Genomic DNA, 9233 nt, shown 5'->3' on the forward strand with positions numbered 1-9233 from the left:
TAGGGGGGCCCCTTTGCATAGTCTAGGTCTGTCTTGAACCTATCTTAAGCCCTCTTAGCCTTGTGAGGCTTGGTTGGCTTGGTCATGGTTCAAGTCCCCTTGACTTGCTTCAAGACACATTTTTACATAGTTATGGAGGTTTACATTACTTGTAAACATGTTACTAGTTGGTCCTTTTCCTATGAACATTTCTAGTAGTAACACTCCATAACTATACATATCACCTTGCGTTGATACCTCCTCACCCATACCTTACTCTGCAATATGAAATGGTGAAAAAAATGCCCAAATTTTTAAATTTTGGTATGATTGTTGAACTAGTAAGTTGTATTTCTTTTGCTAAAAAAAAAAAAAGTCCAACATTTCAAAAGATAAAATTATCTCAAGGGTTAAAATCTATGCTCAAATACCATAGGGGTAGGACAATGGTTGATTTAATTTGTTGTGGTAGCTATACAAACAATAAGGCAAAGTCGAGGAAGTCATCTCTAAAACATGGCTTAATTTCTATATAATCTCGTAATTGGATTTTAGTTCACCGCAAGATAATAATATAATGTAACTAAATAATATTTCTTAATCAATTTCAACGTAAGAAGCAATAAACAATTACCTGGGGCAACATAGCCAATTGTTCCTCTTATCCCAATTGAACTTGATTGTTGATGAATAGAAATTCCATTGGTTGCTAAAACAATCTTTGCCAAGCCAAAATCACTAACATGGGCACACAAATCACCGTCAAGAAGAATATTACTTGGCTTTAAATCACAATGAATAAAAGCTGTTAGGTTTTTATTTTTGGCAATCCCGTTTGACAAAACTCCTTTCAGTTGTACTTGTTTTCGCATTTTTATTTCAGTGAGGCTATGAGTTTTTAGATGTGAATCCAACCCGAATTGTGCATTGCAGAGAAGTTTGTGATGTTAATACTTTCAAGATTGCCACTTCGTTGATTATGACGGGGATCGAGCTTCCCGGTCAGTTCACGGGAGTCCAGGGGGCAGCGCCACGGTGGGGTCGAGGGGCAGTGCCCTCGAAGCAAAATACAAAAATGCATTCAAAGTTGCCTGTCTGCTCGAGCGGACATTCCCCCGCTCGAGCAGAGAATACTGGGTTTCAGAAGTTTGTTCGCCTGCAAAAATACTGGATGCTGTTTTTTCCCGCTCGAGCGGAACTTTTCGCGCTCGAGCGTAGGTCCGCTCGAGCGGCCAATCTGACGCTCGAGCAGAGATTGCGGGACAGTTTTCTATAAATACGTGTTTCAGTCCAAATCTAGGGTAACGCCTCCAGATCTTCTTATTGGGTTCTAGGGTTTACATCTGGGGCTATTTTGCTAGTTTTCTTTGATGTTTCATTGAGTATTCAACTCACGGTTTAAGAAGCATACATCAAAGGTTGTTTGTTTATTTTACACAAAAGAGAGAGTTGTTCTTCAGTAGATTCTGGGGAATTCGAGCCTGAAGCTTTGGTGGATTCTAGAGTGGCTCATCGTCAAGACAATTCCGAAGTGAAGACGGGGTTAGAAGAGACACATAGGGGTTGGTTCAATTCGGCGTGGATTCGCTAGGTAATTGAGAGTATACATGTGTAATTCCTTTATATCTTCTTAGTGGATTGTTTTGTGGCTGTTGCCGTGGTTTTTTTTATCACAATTGGAGGTACTCCAATTGTGGTTTTTCCACGTTAAAATCATTGTGTTGATTTGTCTTGATTGTTTGATTGGGATTGTTATATACTGCTTAAAATTGATACATAATCACAAATCAATATCTAGGGGATTTCTAAATTTTTCAAAAGCCATTTCACAATGATGATGAAGATAATCCAATGCATATGCCACATCAATGGCAATGTTTAGCCTTTGAACAAAGTTCAAGTTCTTAGGTTCATGTTGCTCTAAAAGACTTGGATGTAACCAATTTTCTAAGCTCCCATTTTCCATGAAGTCAAAGACCAAAGCCTTGAAGTCGTTGCCTTTAAAATCAATGCTTGAGCAAGCTGTAATTATCATGACAAGATTTCGATGGCGAATGTTCTTCAATGTTTCACATTCTGTAACAAAACTCTTGTTCGCTCCACGTTCGTGTCCTTTGAGCACCTTCACAGCAATAATTTGTTCATCGGAGTTGAGAATCCCTTTATAAATAGAACCATATCCTCCCTCACCAATTAAGTTGGATGGAGAGAACCCATTGATTGCTTGAAAAAGTTCTCCATAAGAGAGTTGTGGATATTGGTTTTTCAAGGGTAAGGCTAAATTGACTTGTTGTCTTGACCTTTTGTTCCGGTAAAGAATAGCTAGAATGCACAATGATAATACAACAATAGTTAGAGTAACTACTAGAACTATTACTCTATGGTCGGAAGGTCGTTTCCTTTCATTTAAGACTTTCATCGGGCATGCAGGCAATTGCAATAGTTTAATTCCTCCGCATAGCTTACTATTTTCAACAATTGAGAAGGAACTAATGTTTGTGAAAACTCCTCCATCCGGAACTTCACCATCAAACACATTGTAGGAAAGATTGAGATATTGAAAGAACCGAAACTCCCCAAGAAACCTTGGAATCTGTCCAGACAAGTTGTTCCTAGAAACATCTAGTTCTTGAATACCTTTCAATTGTCTGAAAGCCGTCGGAATTGTACCTTCGAAAAGGTTACCATCGACGTAGAGGAGTTTTAAAACTTCACAATTGCCGAGAGCGGCGGGGATTTCTCCAAATAGTTTATTTTTTGATACATATAGTCCACCCAGATTTTTCAAGTTACCCACTTCTTGTGGTAGTAGTCCTGTCAAGTAATTTTGACTCAAGGATAGACCAATGAGGGAAGACAGACCAAAGATTTGATAAGATATTGCTCTTGTGAGATGATTGTAATCAAGATAAATTCGTTGTAGATTGGTACAATTGCCTAATGAAATAGGAATGCTTCCCTCAATCATATTTGTTGACAGGTCAAGTTCACCAAGCCTACTCAGGTTTCTAAGAGATGATGGAATCTCTCCAGAGATGCTATTGTTGGGAAGAAAGAGTTTTTCCAACATGGAGAGTTTTCCAATGGAATTTGGAATACTACCTGTAAGCAAGTTCTGATCTAGAAAGAGGCATTGCAAATTTACATGGTTCCCAATACCATGAGGTATGTTTCTAGATATATAGTTGTCTTCTAGAGCAAACCAAGTGATCTTGGTGGAGAGATTTCCAATAGAACGGGGCAAAAAACCTTTAAAATGATTCATGGCCAAATCCAGAACTTGTAGATTGAAACAATTGGATAAAGAAGTGAGGAAGCTCATTAATTCATTGCCTTGGTTTGTTCCAAGTGAACGGTAAGCAACAAAATATTCTAAAGCATAAAGGGTTCCCAGATTCATAGGTAAGGACCCAGTAAAGGAATTGGTCCCTAAATTAATTTGCACAAGTCTCGTAGCATTGGCTATTGATGATGGAATTTGGCCATAGAATTGATTGTGTGCGACAAAAAACACTCGTAAATTTGGAAGGGTCAAGCCTAAATCAGGTGGTAGAATTCCATGCAATTGGTTGAAAAGGATTGAGAAGTAATAGATTGATGAGAAGTTGTAAAGCGATGTAGGAACCATACCGGACAAATTGTTTGAAGTCAGCTGAAGAGCCTCCAACTTGGAAAGCTGCCCAAGTTGGGTGGGAATGCTTCTCTCTAGATTATTATACGATAGACAAAGCACACGTAGATTGGAAAGGTTCCCAATTGAAAGTGGGATAGTTCCAGTGAGACTATTGACTGCAAGATTCAATAAGGAGATATTGGACAAAGAACCTAGTTCCGTAGGAATTTTACCTCTTAGATTGTTATAATGCATTCGGATAACTCTCAAGTGCGAACAATGAGTCAAATTGGTGGGAAATTCACCTTGGAAAGAGTTATTCAAAAGCAGAAGGTACTGCAGGCGAAACAACTTGCCAAGTTCTTGTGGGATTTCGCCATGAAAGCTGTTACCTAGATCAATCCTCCTGAGGAAGGTGAGGTTCCCAATTTGAGGAGACACAGAGCCCACCAATGCGAGAGAGGACAGGTTTAGGACTGTCACACGTTGATGTCGACGACCGCATGAGACTCCTTGCCAATTGAAAAAGTGAATTGAATGATTCCATGAGCTTAAGGCACCCAGAGGATCTCCTGTTATCAAATCCTTGATTGCAAGCAGAGCTTGATGGTCTGTCTCGTTGGTGAGAACTAAACTGGGGTTGCCTTTGGCAGTGGTAATCAGTTCAAGAGAGTTCATGAAAAAGAAAATGAAACAAACTTCAGATGTACCAAGCAGACAACTGAGAAAAGTTGAATTTGTTTGCTCCATTTGGTGTTGAAAATAGAATATTATTATGATGAGAAATGGAGCTGATAAACTTGGATACATTAATGGAGAGCCAAGTATATGTATTTATAGAGCCAAAGGCTAGGGACTTTTTTTTTTTGGAGGGGGGGGGGGGGTTGTTGGCAATTACACCAGTAATTCTTATTCTTCGGTCATTGCATTATTTTGTTTTTTTTTTTTGTAATTTTGATTAGCTCGATTTTAATCTGAAATTTATGAATTTGTTTTAATTTGGTCTAATTAATTTCAATTTTTTTAATGAAAAATGTGCACATAAGCATCACGTGTCCTCCTTTTATAGAAAAATTATAAATTGTTCAACTTAGTAAGTTAACCTGAACAAATTTAGTGACCATTTTCTTTCAAAATCCCTAATTGATAGACTAAAAGGACACAAAATTTAAGATTAATGATCAAAATTAAGTGAAGTAAAATGATAAGGACCAAAATAATACAAAGGTTAAAATGTAGGGACTATTGATGTAATTTTTTTTTTCTTCCCTTTCCCCGTACTTTATTGTGTTATTAAGGGATCATCGTCAAAAGCTAAAAATTCAACCCCATTAGCAAAGGGTCACATTGTATATATCAATTAATCAATTTTTTTCTTACAACTATTTATTCAACTAAAAAAAATGAATAATATTATATGCATCAATTAGTGTACTAATTGATTATGTGACATAATTTAAGAGGTTTTTGGTATTTGTAATTTGTATAATGAGTGGGGTCAATAATAATACCATAACATATGTTGTTACATTAGTTAGTATACTAATTAGTATATGTAGAACTATCATAAAAAAATAATTCTTAAACACATTTTTTCACCTCTTAAAAAAGCTTAAAAATTAAACGGCTGTGCTAAAGGCCTCAAAAATTGAGGTGCGAATTTTCCTCCAATAATGATTTTTATTTATTTTTTTATTTTTTGTTGTGTTGGTTTGGTTTTGTGGTGACCGAGTACGTTGTCCGCCTCGTCTTCTTGAGTTATGTTGGATTTACTTTCGTTAGAATGTCGGGTTTTAATGTGTGGTCTTGTTAACTATTGTGTTCGTTGTTTTTGAAAACTTCCTCCCAAAAATCTATCATTCTTATTTATTTCAATCCCAGGTTTCACTTGTTTCGAAAGGTGCGAGGTTGGGTCCGAAGTGTCTTGAGTTGAGTCGAAAAATTTCCTGGCTAGAGGATAGAGCCGCAAGTGCGGGGGCTTGGGCCGCACGTGCAGGAGGTGGGGCTGCACGTGCGGGAGGTGAGGCAGCACATGCAAAAAGCAGAGGAGGTCCAGGATGCAACACTACAATATATACAGGTGTGAAGGAAGAGTGCCGCACGCGCGGGGGTGAGAGCCATACGTGAGGAAGGGGTTGCCGCGCGTGCGGGAATGGGTGTCGCACATGCGGGACGGGTCTGAGTCTGAAAATCTGCCTTTTTCTCTCTTCTTGGGCTGTATGTATATCACTTTCTGTATACCTCTCTCTCTCTAAAAAACCATTTCTCTTCTTTCTCTCTACATTTACCTACACCAAACAAGATCAAAACCTTGATATCTTTAGATCCATTAGATTTTTACCCATAGCTCCTTCATCAAAGTTGGAGAACTTCTCGAGGGCTACGTTTTGTGCGGTGGAGATCAAGTTTCAACACCGTTGATTTTGGGGATTTCATCTCTTTTCTTCTTCAAAACTTGATGTAGGGATTTTCTTAGAGTTATATGTATGTTTTTGCAAGGTGTGTTGATTTTCGAACTCTTTTGGATGAACTTTGAAATTTGATTGTGGCTTAAGAGTGTTGGTGATCTTAAAAGTGGGTTTACACCTTGCCTTTGCTTAAAATTTCTTGAGAGTTTGAATTACACTGTTGAGGAAAGATGTTTTAGAGATGTAATCTTTCAAAATATGAAAAAATGTCTAGTTTTGGCAAAAACTTAGAAAGTTGAGATTTTTTAGAGAGATGTTGAATGTTTATGGGTGTTTACCTATTACTATGTTAAAATGAATAAATGGTTGGAAATTTTATTTTGTTGTGGATATAAATGGGAAATTTCATGAAATATGAAAACTAGTTGGTTTTGAGACTTATTGCTTAAAAATGTAAATATAGTCATGAAGAGACTAAATTGTTGAGAATGCTTGAAATGTGGAAATGTATCTTGTGAGATTTGCATTGGAAAGAGGAATGGGAATTGTGATCACAATGAAAAACTTGTGTAGAAGAATTGAAAATGGAAGGGATGTTGCATTGCATTGATAATTGTTGCATTGGCATTTCAATTCATTTGGTTATGATAAATTTTGAATATTAGATTTGAAAACTTTTGCATTGAGAAAAGAATGTTGTGAAATAAGTTGTCATGGAATTGCTTTGGGGTAAATACGTTGGTAAGTCCAAATAGGTGATGTAGATAAAATTGATTAAGTTGACTTGAATGTCCAAGGTGAAAAATTGAAAACATGCGCGGAGGAGGTACCACATGCTTTCCGATTAGTTACCGGTAAAGTGGAGTTTTGGTAGTGCTAGTTATGCCTACTTGTAGACACTAACCTAGGGATTACTTGAGTCGTATTTACCACCCCCTTGAACTAAATTGATAACTTTTCGATTGTTGAAATTTCAAGATAGCTTTGAGCATGATGGTTTTCAAAAGATGAAGATGTGATTTTCTTTCAAAAAGTATAGCATGGCATGTGCATTTCATTTCGTGAGGCTAGTATAAAATGTATGTACTTTGTTAAGAATTTTATACTGGGTTTTATACTCACCCTACAGGATTTTGTGCAGGAAAAGATGTGTTGATTCCGCCTAACTAAGGGCGTGGAAGTGTGTGTTAAGAGCACAAGGTTCTCGTTTTGTTGTGATTGCATTTTTTGTAAGACAAGAGCTATAATTGTATGGGTTCAAGAAACCATTTTTGTGTAACCGGACTTAAGCCTTGGAATTTGTAAGCCCTTGAGGGTATTTATTTATTTTTGGATTGAATGTTCTACATGTTATAGATTAATGCACTAGAAATCATTGAATGTATATTCGCATGTGAAACTATTTTGTACAAACCTCATGATCATGTAAAGCAAGTGTTAGGGGTTTATTCCAGTTTATCATAAGGAGCCATGGTTATTGTACTATCATCATGCATAAATTTTGGGGCGTTACAGGTTTGGGTTTATTTTATTTTATTTTATTTTATTTTGGGAAGGGTGGTTATGTGTACCCTAAACCCTAAATCCTTAACCCCTAAATCCTAAACCCTAAATCTTAAAACCCCAAACCCTAAACCCTAACCCCTAAATCCTAAACCCTAAACCTCTTAAACCCTAAATCCTAAAACCCTAAACCGTAAACCTCTTAAACCCTAAACCCTAAATTCTAAATCTTAAACCCTAAACCTCTTAAACCCTAAACTTTAAACCTTAAAACCCTAAACCTCTTAAACCCTAGACCCTAAATCCTAAACCCACCCCTACACATAACCACCCTTAAAAAAAAAAAAAAAAAAAAAAAGCCTAACAAATAAATAAATAAATAAATAACCAAACCAACACAGCCTAACAAATAAATAAATAATAAAATAAAATAAAAAAACTAAATCAACACAGTTCAAAAAAAAAAACAAAATAAAAATAAACAACAACAACAATTCAAGGCATTCGACTTTGACGAGGCCTCAATCTTCTTCCAAAATTAAAAATCTACTAAAAAAAGAATATCTTGATTGCTCCTACTTGTTAGCCAATGAATAGATGAAATTCACATCTACTCTATCAAGTGGAACTTGCACCGAATAATTTTTTTTATTTATTTCGTAATATAATTTTCATGCGAGAGCCCTCTTGATTCATGGACAACTTTAGAGACGTCTAGGGTTGCAGTCAACGTTGTGGGCTTGTCCTGTGGCTCCTAGTTTAATTTTTTTGGGGGGGAGATTTATTAGAAATTTTTTTTTTTAGTATTTGTATCTGAATTAGTTCATAAAATATTCTTGTATTTCAATAAGTCTTATTATTTGGATATTTAATTTACCAAATCCTAATTCTCATATTTAAGGTATTTTATGGACATTTCTACCCTTACAAATATTTTTTGAACGGTTAGCAATTTAGTAATGTAAACATTCATATTTTACAATGTAAATATTCACATTGACGTGTAAATGTTCATATTGACAGTGTCAACATTCACATTGATGGTGTGAACATTTACATCATGAAACATTCACACTGTAAAGATGAATATTATTAGGAAACTTCCGATTAGGCTTCTTCTCCGTCGTCGTCATCGAGGCATTGTTGCTCGGAGGGGATGTCACAGCTCTAGGCAACGACAGACTTGAAGGATCCAACAGTGGAGTCGAGGCTGATTTGCATCGAGAACTTTAGCCATTAAAGCATCGGATGTGGACAATTATATCACCACCACCACTGCCACCGCCACTTGCAGCGGCATTGTTGTTCGATTCGGTTGCCTTCGTCGCACCACCGCCCATGCTCAAAAACAGAAAATAGTTGGATCGATGGAAATTGCAAAGATCAAAAGCCCCTATTCTTTAATTTAACCCTCAAGTATTATCCAATTTGTATATATGCAACATATATATATATATATATAGATATCTATCTGTGTACATTATATTCGATTAAAATTATTTAATTTACCTCAGAATTACATATATATATATATATATATATATGCAACATTTAGAACTCAAGCTTTGAGGAAGATGACTCTGATGAAACAAAGGGTATTTTCATCTTTTCGCCCTCAAATGAAGGGGTAATATGGTCATTCTGTATAGGCAAGTAACGTCGTTTGTGCAAAATTGACGGATTGGGAGAATCTTGATATTGTCAGTTAAAGTAGGGGAGATTTTTGTAAT

At 36.3% G+C, this 9233-nt stretch overlaps 1 pseudogene; it reads right to left on the reverse strand.

Annotated features, from left to right (window-relative positions):
• Positions 1-252: 252 nt before the first annotated feature.
• LOC145802766 (LRR receptor-like serine/threonine-protein kinase EFR pseudogene) lies at positions 253-4342 on the reverse strand (annotated as a pseudogene).
• Between the last annotated feature and the right edge of the window lie 4891 nt (positions 4343-9233).

The sequence above is a fragment of the Camellia sinensis genome, chromosome 11 (genome assembly GCF_055761805.1).
Source record: "Camellia sinensis isolate YWXY chromosome 11, ASM5576180v1, whole genome shotgun sequence".
NCBI lineage: Eukaryota > Viridiplantae > Streptophyta > Magnoliopsida > Ericales > Theaceae > Camellia > Camellia sinensis.